Consider the following 18,053-nt stretch of genomic DNA (forward strand, 5'->3'; position numbering starts at 1 on the left):
ATGGATTTAGGAGAAAGAACACAGGGGCTTCTTGGTTTTATTAAGTAAGCTTTCAGTAATTTAACACAATAGCCTTTCATGTTTATGATGTGTCTTTAATCCTGCATAATCTTGTGTTGTTGGGCCATAGCTGGATGAAGCTGCAGTTCCATAGCACAGGCAGACAAGGTGCAGCCCTCCAGATGTTGTGGACTACAACTTCCATCATTCATTACCATTGGCTAGATTGGCTGCGGTTGATGGGAATTGTAATCCACAACTTCTGGACAGACTATTTTGGCTATCCCTGTTCTATAGAGGAAACTAGAATTGGCCCAAGCAGGGGTGCCCAAACTTTTTTCAAAGAGGGCCACATTTGGTGACGTGAACATGCATGAGGGCTGACCGAAGTTGTTGAGCTTTTTTTTTAGGATTGACGTTGCTGAGCTTTTTTTACAATCCCCCCCCCCAAAAAAAGCTCAACAGAATTGAAGTTGCTGAGCTTTTTTTAGGATTTTACCCCAGGACATATACTGCCATGGGGGCTGAATTAGGCACCCCAAACAGACTTTGGACATGCCTGGTAGTGCATCAAGCTTGATCAATCTAGAGTGGGGATGAGGGAGAAATTCAGTGCAGTGTGCACTTAAAAGCAAAATTATGTGTTAAGCAAAAAAACATGTAAACTAGTGAAATGAAAACAGAAAAATGTATCACATTACGGGAAACTGCTTTGCAAAAATAGGTATATTAGCCCAAATTACATGTTTTGACATTAATTAAGAGAAGTTCACATTAAAACACTGATGTCCTTTTATGAGCACTTTAAAAAAGAAATAATCACAAACTGTCTGAAGATGTGGAAAACCAAAGATGGGGTGGGGTGGGGATGCGAAACTGAGAGAAACCAAAATTCACACATTCTTAATATAAATGTGAGCAATTTCACCTGATTGGCCTCATTTTTTACTTCCAGTTGCCTCAACTGTGTGTTCCAACTTCACTAAAGATTATGGCACAGTAAAAGAAATGCCCAGATGGAAAAACATCTATCAGTGGTAGCATTTGGTACAAAGGATCACAGGTTTTTTTTCTCAATAGTTTAAGAATAGTCCAGCCTGGTGCTTACAGGAAGACCACAAGCAGGATGTGAGTCCACCACTCATGTTCCCTAGGAACTGGTATTCAGTGGCATACATGCAATCTCTGATCATGGAGGTAACATATAGCAATTGCCCACCCTGCTTTCTCCCAGGCAAAGGTGGTGGAACTGCTGTCACTGGTAATGGCATAGGGCTGGAGCATGTTGATGATGCAAGCTCAGAGCTTTACAGAGAGGAGCAGGAGAGAAAGCTATAAATTTTCTGGAAATGTGGGAAAGGGTGGGAAGCAAGATTTCCACTGAGAGTGGTGAGTAATGTTAAAGAATCTGCTTGCCTTGAAAAGTGGGAGGAGAGATGACTTGATATCTGATACACACTTTTAGCTGAAGAACCCTGAGATTGAGATTGAACCTCCTGCATCTAAATCATGTGCTGTACCGCTAAGCTTTGACTATGTCTCTCCCAAAAAGAAAATAAGGTTATAGGGTTCAATGGTGCAGTTAAGACTCTAGGCTGAAGTATCTTGTGGGCAGTCCGTCTTTCAATAATATTCATTCACTTATTTCAATATACGGTGATCAAGCCCTGCTGCATTTGGGAGCCCTCCTACTCATTCTGCTGAGCTGAGGCATGGACACCACTGATGGCACCTCTGGTTGTGTTTAACAAAAGCAGAATGCTGCACCAGACAGAACTCTGGTCAGATCCAGCATGGCAATTACTATGTTCGTCTGGACAGAGTGTTCCATCCTAATCAAAGGCCCATCCTGGCAATTGGTTGGAGAAGGGAACAGTTTGGTTACAATTCTTTTTGTTAACTCAATTTTCCTTCATTTAACATTGACTCATTCGCCATTGTTCTGACACAGATGCTGCATTGGCAGATGTGCTGGGGCCATCACTGTATTGCTGCTTTACAAAGTGCAATGGATTGGCAACTTCTGAGATTGGTATGCAGGAGAAGAAAGAAATAAGACATGTTGTGCTGCAAACAAAAGCATTATGAGGACATTCTAAAGAGCAGGTATTAAATTTTACAGCATTTACCACGCACTGGCAAATGGCTAAGACATAAAACCATAAGCCTGGCATAAACTTCACACTATGCTAATAGCTAAAACAAGAAAATCGCTCAGCACACAGAAGGGACAGTTACTGCAAGGTGCACAGAAAGAGCCTGCTTACTTTAATGGAAGCTCCAAGAAAGTCAGCATCTTTCATGACTTTGTGTAAACTGCTTGTAGAGATGGTGTAGTTTGGAGGAAAAGGGAGTGCTGAAGTGATCAGATCAAGCTCTGTTAAGTTAATGGCCCTAGCTGGGCCCACTGGCGCAGGAAGAGGAATGCAGGGGGAGCGCAACACCCCCGGCAGCACAATCCCAGTGGGCTGCCATCGGGGCTGCCCCCTGCCTGCACTGGGTGCCATGCCCCGCAAGCAGAGTGCCCCACCCCACCTGCTCTCCGCCCCCCCCGCCCCGTTTCCCGGAGCCGGAGCATGAAACTCCGCCACTGGCTGGGGGTGGAGTTAGTTAAGAACAGGTATGTTGCCATAGACACAACTGGCTGGTGAAGCTCTTTCAGGAGCTGTGCAGGTCTCCTTCCCCGCTCACCTGGCTGGATGCCATGTCATCCCTTGGGTAGGAGAACAATAGGCCTGGAAACTAGTCTTTGTTTTAGTCTGGGCAAATGCTGGGAATTGGAAAAGAGACATAGAAACCTGCCTTGCTCTGTGCTGAATCCCAAGCTACAGCTTTGGGAACCCCCTAGAAACCTAATGGAGAGGCAATATCTGTTGGAATGCTGGTGCTGTTTGATGTTCAGGTTGTATATGTGTGTAAGTAAAACCAAATATCCTAAAGGCAGTCTTCAGTGATCTTCATTCCAGAAAAACTAAGCCTCCAGTAAGTGCTGGAACCCCAGGACTTTCTCACCACTTGGAGACTGGGGTGCACACAACACTATTTTGAATTAAGAAATATACATTGGCACCTAAAGAAGGGGACCTCCATAATACCATTCAGTGCTCAGATTAAAATTATGCCACTGCCACCAGAGAGCACTTTGCCAAACTCACAAGCACCACCACTAAAATGGAACCAGTCCTGGAAAATGCCTAATGCATCTGTTAGGGTATAGTTTCCCATTGCCAAGTAGAATCTAGTAAGCATGGTTATTTATCCAGAAACTGTTGAGGAAACAATATTTTTCCATTAGATAAATGAGGGAAATCATCCCTACGTCAGTTCTGCTGAGACTTATTTCTATTGTGATCATTCATTCTGAAAAACCAATCTGTTTCTTGTATTATAGGTTTGGTTTAGGTGCTGTTGTTTTTATCCTAGTAACATTTTAATATATCTGGGGTTGGTTTTTTTTTTTAAGAAAAAACCTACTGCAGCAACTTGCTGCCCTGGAATGGATTTGCTCTCCTTCTTAGCTATTGTCACTGTATATACCAGTTTACCACTGGCCTAGCATTTGTCACGGAGCCAATGACACACTTAAATCAAGTTCAGATTGAAAAATGCTTCCCACAAAACCACATATGAAGTAATTGCCAGGATATGGAGTAAAACAATTGAGCTCAGTGGTGACTTTAAAAAAATCATATATGCACTTAATGCTTAAGGAAGGCATTCCTTCTACTGGAAGAAAAATGAAACCACAGGCACCCTGACAGATTTTCTGAAACCTGCAGGCAGAAAGAACCCCATACAGTCACCATCTTACTATTGAAAGAAAGAAAATTTGACTGCTTCATTAGCCTCATTGTCAATCAACTCCTTTGTCCAAATTCAAAAAGCCAACTAAGTAATGGATAAAGTATAGGAGGTTTTGATCTTACCTCCCTGCAGAGGAATACGGTATATAGTTGTACTGCGCAATGCCAAGCTTCCTGAGTGTGTAAGTACCAACAACACAGTGTTTGGAAGCCGGAAGAACACCACCACCTCACCAGCTCTTATTGCTAACAACAACAACAACAACAACAACAACAACAATCTTTATTATGGTCCAGAGACCCAACAATTCATTATAAAACAGTACATAGTTTCGACAGCCCGCCTTCACGTTACATAAGCATTATGTACAGACTTAGGAAGAGAGATCATTGGTTCTTGCCACCACCGATAGAAACTTTGCCGCTGCTAATGTTCTATCATTTGTCCGGTCTTCCAATAGGAACCTGACATAGTAAGCCTCTGATTTTCCCGGGAAAGGTCTTAACAGGGGTAATATCAGTTCAGCCCTGGCTTGCTCGAATTTCACGCAGTGCAGCAAAATATGCTTTACCGAGTCAATGTCTTGGGCACACGAGCACAGTCTATCCTGGTAAGGAACTCCTCTGAATCTGCCATCCAACACTGCAGAAGGGAAGACGTTAAGTCTGGCTTTTGTAAATAGCCTTCGGTAATTAGGGACTGTCAGATTGTAATATAAGCTGTCAACCTAAAGGCATGCCCATATTGCATTCCCACTGCCAGTGGACTACAGACTGTGTGTGAGCGACACTGCAGATCACCGTGTGCAATATCCCAGAGTCTTTGCTTTAGAGTCTTTAGGGCACCTTCATAACCCAGACAATAGAGTTGGGGGGGGGGGGTGCCAGGCTAATAGAGGTGGCTTTTCTAGCCATGGTTTTCTGCCAGTTGCTGACATACTCCTCATTGTTCAGGTGTTTATACAGACCCTCCCCTAGCTCAAACACTGTAATCTTGAGCCAATGTTTTAGTGCAGCCCACCATGCCTTAGTTGTAATTGGGCATTCACCAGCTTCTAACAAAAGTATAGAGTTGGGGACGCAGTTGGGTACCTGAAGCAAAGATCGTAAGAATTTTGCTTGAAAGCCATCTAGCTTAGGCAGGTCCCCAATATGCCAGACATTTGCGGTGTACTGGAGTTGGGGAACCGATTTTGCATTGAAAACCCTTAAGGCTGCTAGTACATACTTGCCACCCTTTATGAAAAAGAACATAGGAGCCAACATAGGAATCTTTGCCCCGCACAAGAAAATATTTAAGGGGCCCAGCCCCCCAAGTTAATGGACATTGCCTTTCAAATTGTGTGTATGTTATGTGCTGTGTCATATGATCAATTATGCAGGGTGGGGCTTACCTGCCCTCTCCATATTTTATTCACCCTGTATCAGAATAGTGTAAAGCAGAAATGGGAAACCTCAGGTCAGGGCCGTCTTAGAGGGATTGGCCGCCGTGGCACAGCGATCCCTCGGCATCCCTGGCCTGCCGCCTCTCCGCCTGCCTCCCTCCCGCGCTGGCCGCCCCTCGGGAGGGGGGGTGAGCGGGGGATGAGGGGCGTGGTGTTGGAGCGGGCGCTCACACGCCAGCAGGTGGGGGATGAGGGGCGGGCGGGCGTTCGCGCACCGGCGGGCGGGCGGGCGGGCGGGCTGCAAGCCGGCGGGCGGGCTGCAAGCCAGCCGCCCTCGCCTCCCGGGGCCCCAGCTGGAGTGCTGGAAGGGCACGCAAAGCCCCGCGCCGCTCCAGCGCTCCAGCTGGGGCTCCGGGAAGCGAGGGCGGCTGGCTTGCAGCCCGCCCGTGGGGGCGGGTTGGGGAGGGGAAGCCCGGTATGCTGGCGGGCTTGCGGGGGCACCCCTGGAGGCCCGGCGCCCTGGTGTGCCGCGCCACCAGCCCCTATGGATGAGACGGCCCTGCCTCAGGTCCAGGAACCAAATGAGGTCTGGGCCTTGGGATTCTTCCCTGGCCACACTGCCTCCACAGTCTTTCTCCCTTTCTCCAGGCCACATCCATCACTGACTGTTCTTTGTGCCTCCTAGAGCGAGATGAGCCCCACAACCCCAGAGTCGTCCACAACTGGACCTAACGGTCAGGGGTCCCTTTACCTTTTTTAGAGAAGCTTTGCCTGGCTGGAATGTGCCCTGAAATTCTGACAATGTTTCTTGCTTGCCTGGATGGAGGATTTTTTTTTTGTGTGTGTGTGTGTGTGTGTGTGTGTGTGTGTTAATCAGTCTACTGCACAAACGTAAAATTCACATTCATTAATCTGCCCATATTTTGCTTCTGGCGCATTGTTTGTTATGAAGGGAATGTGGTTCTTGGGCTGAAAAACATTCCACGGCCTTAAATAAACAAATGTCCAAATATTTCTAAAAATAATCACATAACAACAGGTTCAAAACTCAACCCCAACCCAGGGAGGGGTGATCACATTACAACAGATGCAGAATGATAAAATAGCCTTACCAGCCTCCCTCCTTTACCACCCTGCAGTTCAGAGGCTTGGTGGACTCCAGAAAATGTTCCTGGCCCAGAGGGATGGGGCAAGACAGGCTGGAGCTGCTCCAGTCACTGCTTGCTCTACCAAGAAAGGAAAGGTGAGCAGACAGCAGTAGCAAGAAGGAAGACGTAGCAAAGTCGGGGGTTTCGAAGGTTGGCAATGCACCCCCAGCTTAGAATGTGGACCTCCCAGTTAGTTAACAATGCCAGCCATTGCTGCCTTCATCATCACCCTTAGCAAAGTCATTTTTAAAAATGCAGATGGACTCCAGGGAGTAAAGAAATCCTGAAAATAAACAAAAGCAGTGCATAACTGAGGAGAAAGGAACAGAGATTTTTCTACAGAGCAGGAAGACAGACAACTAAAAAGTACAGAAGAGCACTCCCTCAGAACAACAGAGCCAACCAGAGCATGCGTTACCTCAGTGAACATCTTAACACCCTTGCCTGGTTGCTAAGCTATATCTCCACCATCACCCTCTTGTTTAGGTTATTTACTAACAACAGGGTTAACCTTTAAGTCACCCACAGAAGGACCTTTGCTGATGAACTTCCAATAACCATATGGAGCGGAAAAACTGACATGAAGATTTAATGCTAACCTTGAATGCCTCTGTGTCTGTATCAGATGGACCTTGTACAAATCCATATGCAGATAATACTTCTCTGCTTGCGTCCCTCTGAGTCAGGAAACATATCCTCTTGTTTTCCCTATGGCAGATGGCCCGGAGAAGTCTAAAACAGCAACAGTTTGGTTGGTGCCAAATTATTTGTCATCTCCTGCCTGAAACGAGCCCACATCTCAGCATCAATTCTCGCACATTTCAAGAGAAAGTACTACAATGGCTGTTCGTAGCAAGAGGAATTCTCATTATGCTTTTTGCCCCTGTTATGCCCCCCCCCCCAGATTAACGTGAACACAAATCTCACCTCAAAGAAGACCTTGTTTCAGAAAATCAGCTCATTTTGGTAGTTGATAAGGTTTTGCAAAGTGTGGAGGCAGCAGAGAGAGACAAGTATTCCCCTCTCCCCAGCCTCTCTCATGAGGCTAGAATTCATTAGTGTTTACTTATTTAGTTGTTGTTGTTGTTGTTGTTTAAATGTTTTGCTGCGCTTCAGGCAAAACAATTTTCCAGAGCAGTTTATAGTCCCTGCCCTGAGAATGCAATTTAAAATAGTACGACACAAAATAAAAATGAATTGGGATGGAGGAGGAAATAAGAAAACTCATGCACCTGTTGTAAATTACAACAAGTCAAATATCCACATAAGATCGGGATTAGGAAAGACCCCCTGCCTGAAACACTGGATGGTTGCTGGCAGTCTGTGTACAGCAGGGTGACTAAACATTTTGGAATTGGGAGTCACATTGACAGTGGACCAACTCTCTAGTTATTGTGGATATGCCTAGAGGGAGTGTGGCTTTCTCCCTCCACACACACACACATATAGCATACAGACTAGCCAAATGTACACATCCCATACACACATACGCAAAGCATGCACAAATGCACACATTTCCCCCTGTTTTCCAGCCATACACCCAACCCATCTATTTTCCAGTCACTCAAGAAACAGGGGTAGTAAAGCATGTGACAAAGTAGTATGTGTTGCTTTACCGGTGGCGAAGCCTTTCTACCATGTGCAGTGGTTGAGGGTGTAGCCACAGCACAGATCAGCAAGAGTGTGGCGACAGCTGTGGCATGCTCCTTGGAGGCTGGATCTGCCAGCTACTTGGCAGCCCCCCTGCCCATGCCACTTCTACAGGGGCCTCTTGGTGAATAGGAGGCCCTACTGGTCTCCACCTACACTCATTCCCAATGCAGATCTTTATTCAACCATTGTTAGAAATCTTCAGTTTCCCCTTCCTCCCTGGTACAGAGGTGGCACCATTTTGTAGTTTGCCTCAGGTGTCAAAATGTATTTGGCTGGCCATAGGTAACAGGAAATGTCTGATTCCATTCAGATATAGCTAAGCCCAGCGTCATCTAGTGGCTTAACTGTATGACACTATCTACACAGTGAGTTGTTTTCTAGATTTTGACTTCTGCAGAATCAGGTAACAATAGGGGTGCTCAGCTGTTTGATTTGCTTCAGAACTTTCTGCATTCAGATTTAGATCTTTAAAATGCTAGCAATTGTGACACTGTGCTAGCATGATTGTCTTTTCCAGGAGACACAGGAACTAGCCAGGCAGATGGCAAACATTGCTATAAACTACAATAGATCTGGAGTGCAGTAGCTCTCAATAGCTCCTTCTGACGCATTCCAGTAGCTTTTCCTGATCCTTTGGTGCTCTGTGTGGGAGTCACGATGAATTCATTCTGAACATTGGAAAAGTTTCTCAGGCAGATGGATGAAGAGATCTATTTCTGGCCTTTTCCTAAGTCACACACTTCAAAATCTAAACTTAAGAAGTCATAGGTTTAAAAGAAACACTGGCCCAGTGCAATTACAACTAAATTGGATATACCGTATTTTTTGCTCCATAAGACACACTTTTTTCCTCTTAAAAAGTAAGGGGAGATATCTGTGCATCTTATGGAGTGAATGGTGGTCCCTGGAGCTGAATTGCCCAGGGGCCAAAAGAGGATCATGCTTTTTATTTTACAAGGAGAAAAGGGGGTGTTGAAAGGACCCCGCTCAGCAGCCGATCAGCAAGAGATCGGGAGAGAGATAAGAGTCCCCGGCTCCCTTTCAGCCCCGTCCCCTTGCCCAGGCCTCCATTGTTGAATGTGCTGCAGAGGGAGGTTGTTTGTTTCCCCAGCGACTGTGACTGGCTGATTAGATTATCTGTCTGGAAACTGTAGGAAAGGCTCCCTTTCCTTTAGAAGCTACAGAAATGTGAGTTGAACCCCATAAAAACGGGGCTTTTCTTTGCTTTTCTCCCTTTGCAAAAAAAGCTGCAAAACTTTTAGCTGATCCTCAAAAAAACAGGGTTTTTCCCTTTGCAAAAAAAGCTGCAAAACTTTTAGCTGATCCTCAAAAAAACCAGGGCTTTTCCCTTTGTAAAAAAGGTGCAAAACCTTTAGCTGATCCTAAAAAAACAGGGTTTTTCCCTTTGCAAAAAAGCTGCAAAACTTTTAGCTGATCCTCAAAACAAACAAACAAACAAACAAACAAACAAACAAACAGGGCTTTTAGAGGAGGAAAACCAGAAAAATATTTTTTCCCTTGTTTCCTCCTCTGAAAACGAGGTGCGCCCTATGGTCCGGTGCGCCCTTAGAGACCAATGGTGACTTCTGTTTCAGTGTATCTGAAGAAGTGTGCATGCACACGAAAGCTCATGCCAATAACAAACTTAGTTGGTCTCTAAGGTGCTACTGGAAGGATATTATTTTTAATTTTTATTTTGTTTTATCTGCTGAAGATACAACACTTTTTATTGGCCTTTGACAGTCAAGGCATTTTGTTCTGTGGGACACACCTCTTTTTGTTAAATGTATACGGTTGCCACTTGAACAGTTTCACTCATTTACCTTTTTTCAATAACTGTACCTATTTTCATTTTTATAGCACCTTGTTTCTCTCTACTGGACTCCAAGGTCAGCTGACCACTTTCAGGCTATGACATCAGCTGGCAGATGATGATGATGATGATGATGATGATTAGGGCCATGTCAGCAGCCTAGGATGTGTCCTTGCCTTACACAATTATATCTCAACATGAATTGTGGAAATTGTATATTCTACTTCCCCAGTGTTTACTAAAATATCACTTTATGAAATCCATTTCCTACTTTTTCTGTTTGGTGGGGATAACTATGCTAGAGAGCTGCCTTAATTGTGCTCTCTTTGATAGGAACAGGCAAACCTGTCCATTTCAGATTGTCTTCAGTTCTCATATTCCCAGTCTTTCTTTTTTTCCCCTAGGGGAAAACGTGAACACAGTCCCCCACCACCACAAATTATCCTGTCGAGTTTCCTACATTTGTGGAAATCACAGTGGTCAGCACACCTGCAGTACAATGGATAAGCCTCAACCTGGGAAAACCTCCTTCATAATATAGGTGTCTCCCCTGCCAGGTAAGCACCGGTATTCAATTTTCATTTTGTGATTATTATTATTTTTAAGTCCTCATGAAAATTCATCTGCAGTTTAGTGTGAATTTCTCCTAATATACACATTTATAATGCATTTTTTCCTAATATACCCATTATTGCAATGAGTTTCCCTTAATATGATACATTTTATTTTCATCAATGTATGCACTTGCATGTACACTTTACCCTAGCAAATGCATTTATGAACACATTACTTGGAGAACTGCACTGAAAAAAATAAGAGAAGTATGAATTTCATAGGACAACTTTGCTCACATATTGTTTTGAGAAGTGCAGATTAGGTGGGTTCATATTTAAGTGTAATCTGAACCAAATTTCTTCCTTATCTCTAGTCTTTAATGGTTTGTGGAAAAGCTAGGGCCACCTGCTGAATGCTGTTGTTGTCTTTTAATTCAAAGCAGCTCAGTTGTATTCTTCTCTGAAAGAAAAAAATATTGAGGTAGCCTGCATGTCTTTTTCCCGTACGTGCAAAACTCTTAGCAAAATTTCAAGCATAGCTGTACGAAAAGAACATGCAGTCTTCAGAATTCACTTTGAGTAGGCTTTTGGGGGAATGCTACAGCATGGCCCAGATTTATCCAAACTGTGACTTCCAAATAGTTTCACTGAAGTTACATTTGAGGCACAGCCCATTATTCATGTAATTCAAAAGGCAGGGCTTGTACCTCCACGAGGAACATACACGCTGGCTCCATCAAAGAGCATGAATATTGTATTATTCTTCACACGTGGACACACACACACACACACACACGGCAGCGCAGGGACTTCAGCAGTGAGTCAGAATGAATCAGGCTTTCCTGGCAGTGAATAGTAGCTGTCACTGATTATAAATGGGAGAGGACCTAGTTGAACAGAAAGCCATTTTGCAAAACGCGCAGCACTAAATAGTGTGTGCTGTTCTAATTGCACACATCATATTCATCACCAACAGCTGCATACAGAATTGCTAATACTGAAATAGCTCCCCTTTTGCTTCCTTGACATTTGACTTTATCGGGAGTTTGAAAAAGCAATCTTCAGAGGCACCTCTTGCAGTAAAGGGTTTTTTTCCCACCTGCTTCTCCTGGTCCCAACTCTTGGAGAAAGTTTGCTACCAAGACAATATGACCAAGCATCAGGAATGATGAGATGTAATCCAACAACTTCTAGCATGCATCAGGTTTCCTTTCCCTGAGTTAAATCCTCATACTCCTAGTTATGGTCACAGTCTGGATCAGGCTGCTTGCACCTGCTATTTACTTTTTAGAAATTTACTTTTTAGATATTTAACTTCTAGTGTAGCTTTCCTCAGCTCACCTTCAAATCATTATCCACCCTGGTTGCAGCAGATGTGAGTTGGCATCATGTTGAGGACACTAGGTTGGTAGAAGGAAGGCTCTTCTGTAGATTCTGGGGAGGGAGTTGAACCAGGGCTGGCCCAAGATATTCTCTCCCTGAGGCAGAGGGCAAGATGTTGACTGGATTGGCACAGAAATCTTATATCAAGACTGGCAATGGGGCAAGTCCTCCATTGCATTAGGATAGTGTAAATGAGAGGCCATGTGCCAGCACACAGCTCTGATCTCAAGAGGAGAATGAATAGGAAGCTAAGGAGGAATGGTTGGAAGGCTGCCACTACAGCCACAAAGCATCTGCTACCTGAGGCAGATGCCACACTCTGTCTAATGGTAGAGCTGACCCAGAGTCAAACCTTGAAGAATGACTCCATTGAGTTGTATCTAACAAAATTTTAAGGAGGCATGTCTCCAAACAGGGAGAAAATAGGAATAAGATATATCAGGAACAAATGACAGAAAACAGGAGGTATCTCTCACAAGTAGGTTGTAGCCTTGTTTCCAAATTCAAAAAAGAAAAGAAAAAAGTTTTATTGCTAACATTATATCAGGGATGTTTCAGCCTGATGCGAAGGGTGAGATCATGATCTGTGTCGCCAAGTGACATTTTCCACTCCAAAATGTTATATTAATTGGATTTAATCAGAGGCCACTTGATCCTGTGCTTATTGAACAATACATTTTGGAGGAATTTATATGAATTCAGTCATTTCTCCAGTTGTGTTCCAGTGCCAAGGTTAAAAACAGCTTTGTCAAGGCTGTGCTTGATTAGAAAGGCCTGGAAAGCATTCTTGGAGAGTGTCATTAAACTTAATGAAAATTTCTAATTAATTGTTTCCAGTTCTCTATACACACACACGCACACATACACACATGCATGCAGTTTTAGCAAATATATTTATTTGAAAATGAGAAGAGTATAGTTGAGATCATTAGAACCCACATTCAGATCTCAACTGAGCAATGAACTTGTTGCTCCTGTAACTCTTGTTTTATTGTTGTTCAGTCGTTCAGTCATGTCCGACTCTTCGTGACCCCATGGACCAGAGCACACCAGGCACTGCTGTCTTCCACTGCCTCCCGCAGTCAGGGCCGGTGCGTCCATTAAGGCGAACTAGGCAATTGCCTAGGGCGCCAAAATGGAGGGGGCGCTGGCCAGGCTTGGGCAGGGGGGCTGGACGGGCTAGCAGCAGCTTCTCCGCTGTAGCGGAGAGGTGCTGCTTGCCGCCTACACCACCCCCACCTCCCGCTAAAGCAGGCTTTGGCAGGGGGCGAGTGGCGGGACGAGCGAGCAGCAGCTTCTCCGCTACAGCGGAGAGGGGCTTCTTGCCCCCTACACCACCCCCTGGCTCCCGCTAAAGCAGGCTTTGATGGGGGCGGGGGGCAGGACGGGCGAGCAGCAGCTTCTCCGCTACAGCAGAGAAACTGCTGCTTGCCTCTCCACCCCCCACCTCCCACTAAAGCAGGCTTTGATGGGGGGCAGGGGGCAGGACAGGCAAGCAGCAGCTTCTCCGCTACAGCAGAGAAACTGCTGCTTGCCTCTCCACCCCCCCCACCTCCCACTAAAGCAGGCTTTGGTGGGGGGCAGGCGGGGGGGCGCCAGAAGGTGGTCTGCCTAGGGTGCAAGAAACCCTAGCACCGGTCCTGCCCACAGTTTGGTCAGACTCCTGTTGGTAGCTTCGAGAACACTGTCCAACCATCTCGTCCTCTGTCATCCCCTTCTCCTTGTGCCCTCAATCTTTCCCAACATCAGGGTCTTTTCCAGGGAGTCTTCTCTTCTCATGAGGTGGCCAAAGTTTTGGAGCCTCAGCTTCAGGTTCTGTCCCTCCAGTGAGCACTCAGGGCTGATTTCCTTCAGATGGATAACTTTAGCTGTGGCTAAAAAGTGGGTTTAGATGACACAGCCCCTCCACAAGTTAAAAGAAAGGTAAGGGGTGAGATGGCACCCCAGTTTTGGGGGGATATATATGGAGTGGTATATAATTTGAGACCACAAGGTTTTTATGAAACAAAGTGAAAATTTTACTAAAGTGAAATAAAATAGTTCTTTGGGAAATGATTTTGCATAGAAAAATTACAGAAAACCAACATATCCCACCAATAGAGGGGGGGAGAAACCAGTCAAATAAACATAGAGCTAAATGCAATCTGCTCTCCCTCTCCAGCAAGCCTGTAATGCTAATGACAAAGGTCCAATTAGCCATATCATACACCCTCCAGCATGTGTTTCCATTGTTTCTTGAGACCATGCGTTGATCTGACTTTCAAAGCCAGCCCCAGATAAATAAAGCATCAGCCTCTGTGACCCCTGTGCTTCCCAACCCACAAAACCTCAATGAAGAACTGGGGCTTCTCCTCCAACAAGCAGCTGTGCCTGCATGCAAACCAAACCCATTTGCTGTCCTGTTCCAGTCCTGAAGAGGCACACATGGGGAAGGGAGAGCTCTGAGTGACCAACTTGCTCAGATAATGCCTGGCACCAGACTGCAGCCTTTTACAACACATGCCCCTTTCCCCCACCTCCAATCTGGGGGACTGCTTCCCAATCTGGGCTCAACCTAGTATCATTGCAGAAATCTTGTGGGGTACAAGACGCTTGCTCGCAAGCAGCTTCTCCACAGGAGCATCCAGCAAAATGAAAACACCACCATGCCATTCTTGGTAAGAAATGGGGGAAGGAAATGTAATGTCTCACCCCCACCCCAGCCATATATTTTTTAACCCTAATTAAACATAAGCCGCACTCTCCAAATTAATTTGGGACTGGATCTGAGGCAGGTTGAGTGGTCCCCAGATTGGCTAATGGCAGGTTGGCCTGACAGGGGGTCCCTGGGTTGGAGCCATGGGGTGGATTGCGGAGGGTCTTATTTCCTTATATCTCTTGACGTAAAAGTGGATTCTACTTCTTCTTTCGTAATAAAAACTGAAAATTCAGGGAAGGGGCTTGGAGAATCCTGTGGGAGGTCAAGCTTTTGAGTCCTCCCATGCCACGCTTCCACAATGGCACCTGTGTATGTGTTGTTTGTATTTCTTGGCACCCAATTGCACTCTGAATCTGAATAACAGCAAAAGGACTTCTCCCCCAAGTGCTAAAGAAGTCCCAATCCAATAACACAGTCTGTTAAACAGATTAAATTGTGTTTTTCTCTTCATTGCCCTAAAAGCATGCAATGCCCAGAATACCATCAGCATTTATTTATTTATTTATTTATTATTCCGTAGTACAGCCACAGGTCTTTTATTAAATTTAATTTGGGATTAAGTGGTTGAATGAAACAAAGTCCTGTTCTGCTGTGAAGTCCTGCTAGCCAGTTGTCTGTGGCTCTTGTCCTTCTATCAATATGACATATCTTTATAGCAGGAATGGGGAAATGTGGCCCTCCAAAGGTTGGGCTTCAACTCCTATCAGCCTCAGGCAGCATGGCCAATGATAAGAGGTTCTGTAATATTGCCACAGCGGACAGTGAGATGAATAACAGTTTTTGGCAGATGGTGAAATGCAGTGGGACAGAAACAGCGCTGCATGCAATTAATAGAGAGAGCTGAATGGGAAATGATGCCTTCTTCCATCCTTAGGCCTCCCTCAGTGCTTGCCTGGACAACACATCTCCACAAAGGAAACTCTCTTTTGGGGTGTGTGGATGTGGAAGAAAGGAATTAATCTCATCCATGCTTTGTTAATATTTGCAACTTTACCCATCTGCCTCATGAGCAAGTTTTTCATCATTTTAGAAATCCTGAATGGAAGTCATTGCCCCCCCCTTTGCAGCCTTTTCTGTCAGCATCACCTTATGGGCAGTGGAGATAATAGCTTCTCCTGGGATAACTTGGTTTCTTAGATTTCCTTTCTTCTTCTTCTTCTTCTTCTTCTTCTTCTTCTTCTTCTTCTTCTTCTTCTTCTTCTTCTTCTTCTGTCTTCAAGGCGATTCCAAAGGACAGTTGGGTATCATCTCCTAACGAGCTGAATTATTAAAGGATCTGCTAGTCTATGTGGAATGACTCACCAAGACAGGCTGGACAGAGGAGATAATGTAACAAAGGCTAATGACATCCAAGCAGGGCCTTGAATGAAAGTGAAAGAATCATACCAAAAATATTGCTGCTCTCACAGACTTCAGCATGGAGTTATTAAAACGAATCCTCCAGTACAGTCAGAATGAAAGTTCTTGGCTCTTTGAACACATCAGATGTTGTAGTGTGAGACCCATGGCTAAAAGAGAAGGCAGGCATCTTGGGCAAGGAGGCTAACAGAGCTCCATAACTGGTGGACATACACCAAATTGGACTGCCACCATGCGCTCCACAGAAGGCTGCCTTTAAAAAAGGTTCAGCTAGTGCAGAATTGCCATAATGTGCCTTTTAACAGTTTTTTTAATATTTTTTCTTTCATATCATGAAGCAATTGAGCAATCAAAATGACCAAGAGGCTAGAGCATAAGAACACAAGACTTTCCTGCTGGATCAGCCCAGTGGCCAGTGCTATTTTTCTAGAAAAAGAGGTGTGTTCTCTTAGAATGGCAATGGCATCCACCTGAGTGGTACCAGAACTGAGTTCCAACAAGTTCTGGTGGCCTTTCTAGTTCAACATCTTGTTCTCATAATGGCCAGCCAGATGCCTCTGGGAAGCCCAAATACATTGTGTCAGTGCTCTCCCTTCCTGCAGTTTCCACCATCTGGTATTCAGAAGCATTACTGCCTATGACAGAGGAAGCTTTCTTACCCCATCAGGAAAGTTTACAACTTCTGGGACTTATTTTTTATTTGGCCGGGGGGGGGGGGGTTGAGTAAGATGGTGGTGGTGATTTTATTTATACCCCACCCATCTGGCTGGGTTTCCCCAGCCACTCTGGGCAGCTCCCAACAGAGTATTACAAACACAATAAAATATCAAACATTAAAAACTTCCCTAAACAGGGCTGCTTTCAGATGTCTTCTAAAAGTCAGATAGTTGCTTATTTCCTTGACATCTGAAGGGAGAGTGCCACTACCATGAAGGCCCTCTGCCTGGTTCCCTGTAGCTTCACTTCTCACAGTGAGGGAACCACCAGAAGTCCCTCGGAGCTGGACCTTAGTGTCCGGGCTGAATGATGGGGGTGGAGACGCTTCTTCAGGTACACTGGGCTAAGGCCGTTTAGGGTTTTATAGGTCAGCACCAACACTTTGAACTGTGCTCGGAAACATTCCGGGAGCCAATGTAGGTCTTTCAGGACTGGTGTTATGTGGTCTTGGCAGCCACTCCCAGTCACCAGTCTAGCTGCCGCATTCTGGATTAATTGTAGTTTCCGAGTTACCTTCAAAGGCAGCCCCATGTAGAGCACATTGCAGTAGTCCAAGCGGGAGATAACTAGAGCATGTACCAATCTGGTGAGACAGTCTGCAGGCAGGGAGGGTCTCAGCCTGCGTACCAGATGGAGCTGGTAGACAGCTGCCCTGGACACAGAATTGACCTGCGCCTCCATGGACAGCTGTGAGTCCAAAATTACTCCCAGGCTGCACACCTGGTCCTTCAGGTGCACAGTTACCCCCTTCAGGACCAAGGAGTCCCCCTCCCCCACCCACCCAAGTCCCCCCCCCAAAAAATACTTCTGTCTTGTCAGGATTCTACCTCAATCTGTTAGCCGCCATCCATCCTCCAGCTGCCTCCAGGCACCTAAACAGGACCTTCACTGCCTTCACTGGTTCTGATTTAAAAGAGATGTAGAGCTGGATATCATCCACATTCAAGCATGCTTGGAATTGTTCAGCTACCACCAATCACCTTGCCCAAGAATGGAAGTTTTGATACAGGGTGATAGTTGGCCATATTGGCCAGGTACAAAGATGGTTTTTTTAAAGAAGTGGTTTAATATCCACCTCTTTCATCAGGTCTGGGAAGGCTACCTCACAGAGGGAAGCATTCACCACCCCGCAGAGCCCATCGCCCATCCCTTCCCAAATCATTTTTATGAGCCAGGATGGGCAAGGATCAAGGAGACATGTGGTCAGTTTCACTCATCCAAGCAGCCCATCCACATCCTCAGAGGTAGCAGATTAGAATTGATCCCATGCAACTTGAGACTACACAGGACTCGAGCACTCTCCCGCCCCGCCCCGCCCCGCCCCGCCCCTGCTCCCATGGTGCAGTCTACCTCATTCCAATTCTGAGCGACTTTATGTACAAAAATCATTGCAAAATCATTGCAGGAGATCTTGTGGCCTGGTGGTGGAGGTGATTCCTTTAGATTGCGAACACCTGAAAGAGTCTCCTGCTACTGTTTTCTGCAGATGTAATACAGGCAATGAAGAAAGTCCTCTTCGCTGTCACTATCACCACTTGGT

At 45.4% G+C, this 18,053-nt stretch overlaps 1 non-coding gene across 1 annotated transcript; it reads right to left on the reverse strand.

The window, feature by feature from the left end:
- Positions 1–10,203: 10,203 nt before the first annotated feature.
- Positions 10,204–10,367, reverse strand: LOC117040520. Its single transcript, XR_004425851.1, has one exon. It is a non-coding gene; the product is annotated as a U1 spliceosomal RNA (small nuclear RNA).
- Positions 10,368–18,053: the final 7,686 nt, after the last annotated feature.

This window comes from Lacerta agilis, chromosome Z (assembly GCF_009819535.1).
Source record: "Lacerta agilis isolate rLacAgi1 chromosome Z, rLacAgi1.pri, whole genome shotgun sequence".
NCBI classification, from domain to species: Eukaryota; Metazoa; Chordata; class Lepidosauria; order Squamata; family Lacertidae; genus Lacerta; species Lacerta agilis.